The sequence below is a fragment of the Bombina bombina genome, chromosome 1 (assembly GCF_027579735.1).
Source record: "Bombina bombina isolate aBomBom1 chromosome 1, aBomBom1.pri, whole genome shotgun sequence".
Classification (NCBI taxonomy): Eukaryota; Metazoa; Chordata; class Amphibia; order Anura; family Bombinatoridae; genus Bombina; species Bombina bombina.
In genome coordinates, this window is record NC_069499.1 from 1,026,791,100 (window position 1) to 1,026,804,320 (window position 13,221).

Below are 13,221 nucleotides of genomic sequence, written 5' to 3' on the forward strand. Positions count from 1 at the left end.
TAAGGTTGCAAGGGTACCCTGGTTTATTATAGAAAGGAGAAATGTAGATATAGCATAAATAATAATAATACTGCTACTACTTATAATAATAATTATAATAATATTAATAATACTACAATGTATGGAATAAGAATACTTGCTTTAGCAATTAGATGTATGTGTGTGTTACTGGTGATGTTAATTAACCACAATCTTTTTTTATTTATTTTTGTTTTTAATCCAAACCAGTTTCTGATCAGTATTATAACTTCTTTTTTTTCTTAACTGGACCTACTTAATATTGGACCTACTTATAATTAGAATATTGCAGTGGTCTGTGTTCAATTAGTAATCAAAATTAATGGTCAAATGAATTTTTAACTTATTTTTAACATATTGACATTTATATTTTCAATATATTTTTATATATTATAAGGAACATATTCATTACCCAGCAGCACTGTCATCACCAACTGCTATTTTTGCTTTCAATTCAATTTCAAATCCAAGGCCATCTTGACATGGTGTTATTTTAAGTTGTGGGAAAGAAATTTCAAATCCTGCCAACCTATATAAATAAATATAAATAAAAATAGTTTTAGCAGTATTTGACAAATCCATATATTTTTTCATTTGTTACAATAAGTATATTTAAATATTACACATGAAAAATGAATGCATAATAGCATTTCTTAAAAAAGTTTTTATTGTAATTAATTTATACACATTATAACCTCATATATCGCTAATGAAGCAGTTTAAAACATATCTGTAACATTGGTTTAAATAATTGATATTGAGTATTGCCTTTGACAATTTAAAAATACTTTTGTGTCAACAAAATAAATTAAATGTTTGAACTGATGGGTACCATATAACACTGTTTTGGGATATGCACTTGAAGGTCAATTATTTAAAATTAAAATAGTTAAATAAGTTACAAGATATAAAGAAGACAAGAAGAGGTTTATTGCAAGTAATATGACATTTATATAATTGTTCTTTACAAGAACTTTGCTTTAACACCTTAACTTAGTATGGAATATTTTGTGCTAAATTTTGTCCAATGTGCCAGGGAATATTTTCAATTTATGCTATCGCTCAGTTAAACAGAAATAGAGTTTTTCTTATTTACCTATGAAGACTTTTTTTTCTTTACTTTTTTTTGCATAACATGAGCTTTTCAATCAGAAACTTAGTTACACAAATTATTATAAAGCTAAGAAGATTTATTATCATTTTCAAAAAAAAATTAAATAAATATCAGAATGTGTTAATTGTTCAGTCAGCTAAAATCATAATAATTATAAGCTACTGCAGCTAAGTAGCTCCTGTTTTAAATTGTGTAATATTGTAATTATTTTGGTATAACTGCTCCAGATATAGGGACATGTATGTGCATTTTCTGCACAAGTTGGCTGTAAACTGTATGCCAAATGCAATGACATTTTTAAAAAAAAAACACCAAACAATTTTTGAATTTTTCACTGAAATTATTTACACAAGCCCTAGCAGTGAAATGACAAATGATTCTAAAATTTGTATGATCAGGAATACCAGCTATGTATGAATCTGTCACTGTTCTTGGTAATTAGAAGGCCTATATATATATATATATATTAAATCTATTGCTGATATACTATTTCTCTCCTGTCTATCTGCAAGCTTAGCGCAAGTGATGCTAGTAAGTAAAACAGAAAAACAGAAAAAGAGTTGTGCTTGTAAAACATGGTTTACCCTGCAGTCTGGCCACCAGTAATGCTGGTGCTATCAGTGAGTTCCTGATAACCTTTATTCTGTACTCTCTACACTATCAGCATTACCAGTTGGGAGACTGCAGGGGTGGTGCTGCGCTTTCCTAATTTTTTGGCTTCCTTCCTATGTTTTTAAAGCATATCAATACAATTATTTGGATTTTATTCGAACTGTCAGACTTCGTTTTTTTGGATCTTAGACTGCAGGGGTAACCAGATAGAAATTTGTCTATATTGCAATGGTACACGGAATTAATTAGCACTGAATGCAGATTCATGTCTCATATAGCATAAGGGAATACATTTTAATGTACAGGAAAGGATTACATTGCAATTGTAAAAATATGTATGAACATAAGTAGGCGATTAGCATAACTTTAAAAAAAGTGTGGTTTGCTATTACTTAAATTCCATTTAAAGTATTCCATAGTTAAAACATCTTTAAAAATAGAAGCCTCAAAAGCAACAGTTATTTAAATTATTAATACCTAAATATATTTTAATGTCAGCTCATTATATTTACTCATCATTATATTAACATATATTTAAATAAAGTATATTTTGATGTTATGGAGTCAGCACACTCACATAGACAACATTGACAACTATGTTGCTAGGATAAGGTATATAAAATTATCTTTTTATTCAAACTTTCATAATTCTATGATATAAATTTACTGTTATGCTTGATCAGAAGTTGACCATTGCTTTTCAAAATATTTATTGAAGAAACATTATGCAAATAAATAAGCTAATTATATTTTCCTATTTCCATTATTATTTTTTTAGCAATGTTCATCTTAACCAAAGTAATTTTAATCGAACAGTTGGTTAAAAACATATAAGAAGCAGTTATAATTATTGAGATGAGTTAAGTCATGCCCTCTTTATATGGTATGTAACATTTACTAGAGACCACACTCCTTTGTTGAGGGAAATGCTAAAGGAATTTACATTTGATATTCAAGTAATATCAATTCAGTATTGTGTAAGACACCATGAACAATACAAATCATGTTTATTTGTGTTAGTTGCATGGTTTATGTTCATGCATACATTCCTTTTTTAATATTTTCACAACTGTAAAGTAATTATTTGATGTACAATAAAATATATACCCTTTATATCATATGGACACTGTGCCATATAATAGTTTACAAATTCAGTTATATTGACAGGATAGCTAATAAATACAAAAAATCCCCCACCATTGTAGAGGATACCTTTATCACAAAAGTATTGCACCATTTGTTTAATTTGATCAAACCTTATTTTACAGGTTTTAAAATGCTACAGTTCTAAGTTTGCTTTGTATTTTTGAACATTCATTTAAATACTACATTCTAACATTTGTTAAACATGTATCATTCATTATTATGTATTACTTACCCTCCAATTAGACCTCCAAGCATATCTCCACCGAGAAAATTCTCCAAAAGATTACCCACCAAATCTAATCCAGGCAAGCCACCATCAAGAAGACCTCCAAGCAAGCCACCTTCTCCACCAAGAAGGCCTCCCAGCAATCCATCATCTCCAAGAACACCTCCAAGCAAGCCACCTTCTCCACCAAGAAGACCTCCCAGCAATCCATCATCTCCAAGAACACCCCCAAGCAAGCCACCTTCTCCACCAAGAAGACCTCCCAGCAATCCATCATCTCCAAGAACACCCCCAAGCAAGCCACCTTCTCCACTAAGAAGACCTCCCAGCAATCCATCATCTCCAAGAACACCTCCAAGCAAGCCACCTTCTCCACTAAGAAGACCTCCCAGCAATCCATCATCTCCAAGAACACCCCCAAGCAAGCCACCGTCTCCACCAAGAATACCACCCAGCAATCCATCATCTCCAAGAACACCTCCTAGCAAACCACCATCTCCACCAAGAAGACCTCCTAGCAAATCACCATCTCCACCAAGAACACCACCCAGCAATCCATCATTTCCAAGAACACCACCAAGCAAGCCACCTTCTCCACTAAGAACACCTCCCAGCAATCCATCATCGCCAAGAACACCTCCTAGCAAACCACCATCTCCACCAAGAACACCACCCAGCAATCCATCATCTCCAAGAACACCACCAAGCAAACCACCATCTCCACCAAGAACACCTCCCAGCAATCCATCATTGCCAAGAACACCTCCTAGCAAACCACCATCTCCACCAAGAACACCTCCCAGCAATCCATTATCACCAAGAACACCTCCTAGCAAACCACCATCTCCCCCAAGAACACCTCCCAGCAATCCATCATTGCCAAGAACACCTGCTAGCAAACCACCATCTCCACCAAGAACACCACCCAGCAATCCATCATCTCCAAGAACACCACCAAGCAAGCCACCATCTCCACCAAGAACACCTCCCAGCAACCCATAATCGCCTAGAACACCTCCTAGCAAACCACCATCTCCACCAAGAACACCTCCAAGCAATCCATTATCTCCAAGAACACCTCCTAGCAAACCACCATCTCCACCAAGAACACCTCCCAGCAATCCATCATCGCCAAGAACACCTCCTAGCAAACCACCATCTCCACCAAGAACACCACCCAGCAATCCATCATCTCCAAGAACACCACCAAGCAAGCCACCATCTCCACCAAGAACACCTCCCAGCAACCCATCATCGCCTAGAACACCTCCTAGCAAACCACCATCTCCACCAAGAACACCTCCAATCAATCCATTATCTCCAAGAACACCTCCTAGCAAACCACCATCTCCACCAAGAACACCTCCCAGCAATCCATCATCTCCCAGAACACCTCCTAGCAAACCACCATCTCCACCAAGAACACCACCCAGCAATCCATCATCTCCAAGAAAACCACCAATCAAGCTACCTTCTCCACCAAGAAGGCCTCCCAGCAATCCACCATCGCCAAGAACACCTCCTAGCAAACCACCATCTCCACCAAGAACACCACCCAGCAATCCATCATCTCCAAGAACACCACTAAGCAAGCCACCATCTCCACCAAGAACACCTCCCAGCAATCCATCATCGCCAAGAACACCTCCTAGCAAACCACCATCTCCACCAAGAACACCTCCTAACAAACCACCATCTCCACCAAGAACACCTCCCAGCAATCCATCATCTCCCACAAAACCTCCTAGCAAACCACCATCTCCACCAAGAACACCTCCAAGCAATCCATTATCTCCAAGAACACCTCCTAGCAAACCACCATCTCCACCAAGAACACCTCCCAGCAATCCATCATCTCCCAGAACACCTCCTAGCAAACCACCATCTCCACTAAGAACACCTCCCAGCAATCCATCATCTCCCAGAACACCTCCTAGCAAACCACCATCTCCACTAAGAACACCTCCCAGCAATCCATCATCTCCCAGAACACCTCCTAGCAAACCACCATCTCCACTAAGAACACCTCCCAGCAATCCATTATATCCGAGAACACCTTCTAGCAAGTCACCATCTCCACCAAGAACACCTCCCAGCAATCCATGGTCTCCAAGGACACCTCCTAGCAATCTATCATCTCCAATAACACCTCCTAGCACATCCCCACCAAAAAAGTCTCCTAGCAAACCACCATCTCCACCAACAACACCTTCAAGAACATCTCCCCACAATCCATTATCTCCAAGAACATCTCCTAGCAAACCACCATCATCACCAAGAACACCTCCCAGCAATCCATCATCTCTAAGAACACCTCCTAGCAAACCATAATCATCACTTAGAACACCTCCCAGCAATCCATCATCTCTAAGAACACCTCCTAAGAAACCACCATCATCACTAAGAACACCTTCCAGCAATCCACCATCTCCACCAACACCTCCAAGCAATCCATCAGCTCCCCTAAGAACACCTCCCACCAATCCTTCTTCTCCAAGAATGCCACTCATCAAGCCACCATCTCCAATAAGAGCACCATCCAGCAAGCCACCATCTCCAACAACACCTCCTATTAAGCTATCTCCAGCAAGTATACCTCCCAACAATCCACCACCTAGACTTCCTCCTTGGACACCACTAAAAGAGTCTTCCATTATCCCATCAATATCAAGATTTCTTATGCCACCTACCACACCTTCAATTATTCCATTTCCATTAGCCAAGTTTAGTGCTCCGCCAAGCAAACCTTTATTAACTTTTTTACCAGTGTGTTCACCTTCTGATCCTTTCTGCTTTTTCTTTCCACCTAAACTATTACCAAGAAAACCTTTCTTTTCCTTACTATGTGATGTTTCTCTATTGCCATCAACAACTCCATCTTGCACCGTTTTACCTTTACCTTTTTTACCACCACTACTAATAACTTCCCCACCAGATTCCCCTTCTATAAAACCATTGCTAAAAAAGCCCCCTACTAAACCACCAGTAGTTCCTTCAAAACTGCCACCAGAAACAACTGAACCATCCATACTAAAGAGCTCACCTCCACTAGGAAAACTGAATGTACTATCACCAGTGTTTGTAAATTCCAATTGAACACCATCACCTCTTCCATTCATATTCCAATTTATAGAATCAATATTTTGATTACTATCCTCATATGTAAACCAGCTAGAACTAGGCTGATCCTTAACACTAGTTACTTGACTACTAGCAAAATTAGACTTTTCCCAGTTGTTCTTAGGAGCCATGTTCCAACTAGAACCAGAGTTTCCATTTCCTGACATAGTCCATCCATGATTTGCTCCTCCAGATGTCTTGCTTGTTACTTTTACTGATCATTAGATCACAGTCATCAGGGGCAAAATAAAATAAAAATAAAGCATTAGATGTTTGTGGTATAATAGACAAATGCAAAATAATTGATGCATAACATATGACACATTGAAAGAAAAACTGTTATGTAAATTTAAAGTAATCAATATTCTTATTAATGGATAACAACTAATTTAGCAGATTGTATCAAGTATCCTAGGTAAACTGGAAAATGCAAAAGGTTGAAATAAAAAAACAAAACATTTATGAGAATATAAAATGAAATCAAACATTCAAATGTAAAAAAACCAACAATTGAATACAAGTACAAGCAGACAATGCTCGGAGGTTTTGTAGTGTTTATTTTTGCACTGTTGCTTGCACATAACTGCAAAAGGAGTTAAAGGCAGATAAATTCAGCTCAAGAATAGAAATACTGAAATCCATTGCACTGAATTTTGTGGCGCTACATAAATGATAGATAAATAAATAATAACAATATAAATATGTGAGGGGTGCTATATGCTAAAAAAATGGAAAAAAATATTAGGCACTAAACAGAACAAACACAATATAAGCTGAAATTCAATAAGGGGTTGGACAATAAAGAAAAAAATGGAGGTTAAGAAAATCAAAACAAACTATAGTTTAATATAAGGAGTTCACAAAATCCTAGGGTTAGATCTGTGAGGAATACTGTGACATATACTACAATGAACCTCTAATTTATACTTAGAACTCAAATTATTGTAGAATCATTTTGATTTTGTAATTGTGATTTGACAACTAGATATGATATAGAACTAGTCTTTTAATTCTACCTTGCAGATAGAGTATTTATTTTGAATTGAAATCAATGAGTTTTAACCTCCTTCCTTATATTATTTTTAATAGTAGCAATAAAAAATATGTCCACCCCTCACTGAACTTCAGTTTAAATTGTTATAAGTGTATGCAGGTTGATGTATATTTTTCACTTTTTTTGTTTTTGTGTAGTGGAATATATGTTCCAGTATATTTTAATAAAAATAATACTGGTAAACTGTACATAGTAGACTTTAAAGGTCCTTATATCAAAGTAATGGAACGATTTACTTAGAAAATTATGTTTAATAAACAAATGTGTGTATTTTGTGCTTACTGAAGTGAATACTTAAACTTACCACCATCCCAAGGAGTTGCTTCACTTGAGAACACTTTTCCATGAGGTCTGGAAAGCACACAATTCTGGGGGAGTATTGCCAAGCTGCATATAAGCAGCATTTTCCAAAAGAACAACATATCTTTTTCCTATGATCGCAATAAACAGATAACCATAAATATTTTTTTGTTGCTTAAAGTTAAATTAATACAGAGGCACTGCTGGCTTTTAATTCACTTTTTCCTTAGAGCAATAATATTGCCTTGACATTCTGATAGTACTTTTTTCTAATTAACTAATTACTATTTACAAATATATTTTGTATCATGATTTCTTGGGTTATTTAGTACACTAAACTACAGTGTATTTGTTTTCTTAACAAGTAATAACAGAATGATAACTGAAAAAGTATAAAATATGCAGAACTCTAAAAGTTAGTAAGCAATTAAAGGGACAGTCTAGTCCAAAATAAACTTTCATGATTCAGATATGGCATGTAATTTTAAACAATTTTCCAATTTACTTTTATCACCAGAGAGCCTGAAAGACATAGAAAGAGAGAGAGTAGGAGAGATAGATATATATAATTAAATGAGGAATCATGGTGAAAAAAAACAAGAGTAACAATAGGGGGTTTAAAATGGACATAAAAGTGCTCTAATGTGTTAAAAAACTTTATTATTACAATGTGCTCGTGCATAACTATGTGCTTAATCCTCGCAAAGGTTACAAAGATCTCCACAGCAGCAATGAACTAATGGTATCTTGCTAAACACAAGTAATATTCATAAACAGGAGACAGCATTATATAAGTGCAAATCACAGAGGATGCTTACTAAGCCTATCCACATTAGCTAATTTAAAAAACCTCCAGCTGCATAAAAATGTAAAAGGGGTCTTTATTTAATTTTTTCCACAGGGTCCAACACTAGCCCTTAATCCTGCTTGACTGCTGGACCTGGTGGAACAAATAAAATAAAGGTCTATTTTATTTTGTGTGCAGCTGGAGGTTTATTTAATCTCCCTAGTTGAGGACAACCAGCAGCTTAGTGATGAAAGGCAAAAGTGAACATTAGAGCACTTTCTAGTTAAAGGGACAGTCAAGTCCAAAAAACACTTTCATGAATTAAATAGGGAATGTCATTTTAAACAACTTTCCAATTTACTTTTATCAACAATTTTGCTTTGTTCTCTTGGTATTCTTAGTTGAAAGCTTAACCTAAGAGGTTCATATGCTAATTTCTTACACCTTGAAGACTGCCTCTAATCTGAATGAATTTTCACCACTAGAGGGCATTAGTTCATGTGTTTCATATAGATAATATTGATCTCATGCACGTGAAGTTACCCTGGTGTGAGCACGGATTGGCTAAAATGCAAGTCTGTCAAAAGAACTGAAATAAGGGGCCAGTTGGCAGAAGCATAGATACAAGGTAATCACAGAGGTAAAAAGTGTATTTCTATAACAGTGTTGGTTATGTAAAACTGGGGAATGGGTAATAAAGGGATTATCTTTCTTTTAAAACAACAAAAATTCTGGTGTTTTAAAAGAAAGAAAAAAAAATGATAGCAAAAAAAAGTACATTCAACTCACATTAAGACAATGTGCTAGATATTTTTTTAGATATGAAAATCTAAGTAAGAAATGTGACAATGCTACACATTATTTAAACAATTGGCTTCATTATAGTTCATTATAAGCTAATATTATTATCACTTTTGATTCCACAATGCATTTTTGCTCTGAACTAAATAAAAATAATAATAACCCTATATACAGATATAAGATAATAACTTTTAAACTGAATGTGATTTTTTTTAACCTTTAAAGTATAAATATTTTATCTCTATAATGGTTTTATTTTCTAGCAGCATTCTGTGAATATTAAAATTAATTAAATAATTTCTATTCTATAAATGCACAAGAATTAGTTGAGTTATCAAACTAGCAAGAACTCAACAGTATACAAACTTACCTTTTTTCCCTCAGACACAGCTATTCAGGTGTGTCCTCCTGCCCTCTCCTCTGAAAATAGCTGTACAGTAACTGAATTTATATCCAAAAATTGTCTACGTATTCAGTAAAGTGATGCTGGAGATGACAGCAGGGATTATTTTGTTGGACACACAACGCTTATTTCATTGTTTGTAGTTTAGGTCAAGGTACATAAATATCAATGTAATATTCAAACCGTAAAACAAACAATGTAAAAAATAAACTAATTTACATCCAAAGTGTAAGTCGTCATTTAGTTATGAAAAGCAAGTAAGTTGGCACAATGTAGGGATTGCAATTGTATGCAGCAATAAGACCCCTTAAACTTGAGAATGTTTTTCATACAACAGTATAGTAATCATATCATTTTTTTCTGTGTGCAGTTGGGTAGGCTGGTTTATTGAATAAAATGTGATTACCTGTAATACAAACACATAAAAAAACATTAGCATATACCTATGTATAAATTTCATATACAAAAAAAGAACTGCTTAGTTTACAAGTGACATTTTTAATTATGCACCAGTTAAAAGAATATGCAGATTTCAATGAAATTGTACTAATTTGTCATATGCAAATTGTGATATCCACGATACAATAGCACTATTTTTCCTACAAAACGCAAATACATTGATTGGCCTCCATATGTAATATATAAAATGTATTCCACAACACACCAAGACCAAGTAAGGAAAACAGCATTATGAAATAGAAAACAACTTATCAGTGACACTATTGACTGAAATGTATTGTTAAGGCAACTTTATAGTTAAGCATTGCACCACTAATTATACAATATAACTTGACATTCCATTGTCTATAGTTTCCATATTGTGAAGTAGATGTTAAGGGTCTTGCATTTTTTGGGGAGCATTCTCTGCACACTTATAGGTTGGTCAATAATTCCTAAAATTACTGTTATAGATGTTCTTCCTGTATGTTAGACTGAATTGTACTATTGCATTACTTTCTTCTACGTCATAGTTTTGCTCCAAGCTATCATTAAACAACAGTTTTGGGGCCCTATCATTTCAGGCTCGCTCAGAGTGAGCCTGAAACGCTAGTTAAAGGGATATGAAACCCAAAATTTGTCTTTCAGGATTTGGATAGACCATGAGATTTTAAACAACAAATTTACTTCTATTAGCAATTATTCTTCGTTGTTTTGGTATCTTTTGTTGACAAGCTGGGACATAATCTCAGGAACTTGCCCATGTCTGGAACACTATATGGCAGCAGTTTTCCAAGAATGTTTTCCATTTGTAAGGGCACTAGTTAGCAGAAGTATTTCCTGCCATTTAGTGCTCCTGACACCTACATAGGTACCTAGGTATCTCTTCAACAAAGAATATCATGGGAACAAAGCAAATTTGATAATAGAAGTTAATTAGCAACTTTAATAAAATGTTATGGTCTGTCTAAATCACAAAAGACAATTTTTTGGTTTCATATACAGTACCTTTAAGTAGCAGCGGTCCTAATACAATAAAAAACAGGGGGCACCCAAGTGTATACAATCAGACATTAAGGGCCAGATTACAAGTGATATTTGTGCTCCACTTTTTTTTTTTTTTTTTCAAGTTCTTTTTTTATTAAGGAAATTAGAAAAAACTTACATAACATAATCAGCCAATATAAAATTGGTACAAACAGTCTGGATCATGTACAATATCAGATTACAAATATCCAATATACATGTAAGGCTTGCAAAAAGAGAGGGGTTAGATGGTTAAAAACGAAAATAGAGAGGGGGAGGAGAGGGGGGGGGGAAGTATACACAAGATTAAATAAAATAAGGTATAGATGTTATTAGTTCACATCTGTATCAGCAAAGGTCATACAAAGTTGTTGGGGTCCGGGTTAAGATTGTGTCTGAGTCAAAAATGTAAAATCATGGTTAGGTCTCAATAGATGGATTGTTGGAGGGTGGTAGAGCCGTGTCATCGTGTGCAACTGTTGTGTCAAAAATGGGATTAAGGTACTGTTCCCACATGTTTTGAGCGATTATAAAATGGTCTCTGTTGTCTAGTATGTATGCTCTGTATTCCTCTAGTTCTAAAAGGTCTGAAACTTTAGCTCTCCATTGTATAAGAGTGGGTGGGTCTGGGGACTTCCAATTTTTAGCAATAAGGGATTTGGCACTGTTCGTGAAGATGTGAAACAGAGTAATGTGTGATTTGGAGGGAAGCTTGATATTTTTATTTAAGAGAAATAGTAATGGGTCGCAGGGTAGTACTTTTTGGAAAACTGACTCTATTTCCCCAATGATAGATCTCCAAAAGGAGTTGATAGCACTGCACCACCACCACATGTGACCCATACCACTGCCTACATGTCCACAGCGCCAACAGCGGTTAGTGGTCGTGGGGTACAGTTTATGCAGTCTACGTGGCGTGAGATACCAATTATGAAGTACTTTATAATTCAGTTCTAATAAGCCGGCAGATGAGGAGGAGGATTTAGTATTAATAAAAATAGAGGAGGCCATCTGCGGGAGGATAATGACCCCCAACTCCCTCTCCCAGGATTCCACAGAGGGAGGCAAGCTGCCCGAGGGAGGATAGGTTAAAATGGAGTATATTTTAGAAAGGGTGTGACTGAGTGTAGAAGTAGCAGAGAATAATTTTTCTAAGTTGGTCAGGGGTCTCAGCATATTAAGGTGGTGGTTGTGAGTCATAATGTAGTGCTGGAGTCTCCTGTAGGAGAACCAGTTTAGGGCCCAGGTGTAACCTAACTCAATAAGTTGTGCTTGTGACAGAAGGTGTTCGTTTTCAGAAATGTGGTGTATGGAAACATCTGCCGGGGGAAAGGGGGTCACTGAGAGCCTTTCACAATTTGTCAGAGAAAACTCATGATTAAAAAGTAGGGAGGTCAGCGGAGAAGGCCTAGAAGAGAGGTAGGGGTTGAGTCTATTGACCTTTTCCCATTGGGTCAGGGTCTCATTGGTAATTGGGTTATCAATCCCCCCCAGCCCGACCCCGCCACCCGGGTCCCAGCAACAAGACTGCAAGTTAAGCCCAGTATTAATGAGTTCCTCCAGAACAACCCATCTTTTCTGGGATCTGTGGAGTCTCCAGTCTAGAATTCTCTGGATAAAAATGGCATGATTATATAGACTTAAGTCTGGAACGCCCAGGCCGCCGTGAATACGGGGATTCAACATGACTTTCTCATTAATTCTTGAATGTTTTCCCCCCCAGATGAAGGAAGTAAATAATTTTTGTAGGTTGGTGAGAAATCGGGGAGGGAGAGGGATAGGAAGGGTTTGCAGTAAATAAAGAATCTTGGGGAAGGCAGTCATTTTTATGGCATTGATTCTACCTATCCAGGAGAGGTGTCTGGAGTGCCAGGATGATAGTTCACGTTCTAGGGAGAGCTTTAAAGGGGCGAAATTTAAGTCGTATATGGAGTCTATCTCATCGGTGAGGAAGGTGCCTAAATATTTTAGGTGAGTTGTGCAGTGGCGGAAGGGACAGGACGAGCTAAGTTGTTGACTAAGGACAGGTGGGAGGGCTACACCTATATACTCCGATTTGGAGTGATTAATCAGGAAGTTGGACAGATTATTAAAGAGTGTAAGTTCCTCTAGGAGGGCGGGGATGGATGTTATAGGATTAGTGAGGGTGAATAGCACATCATCCGCAAACAGGGAA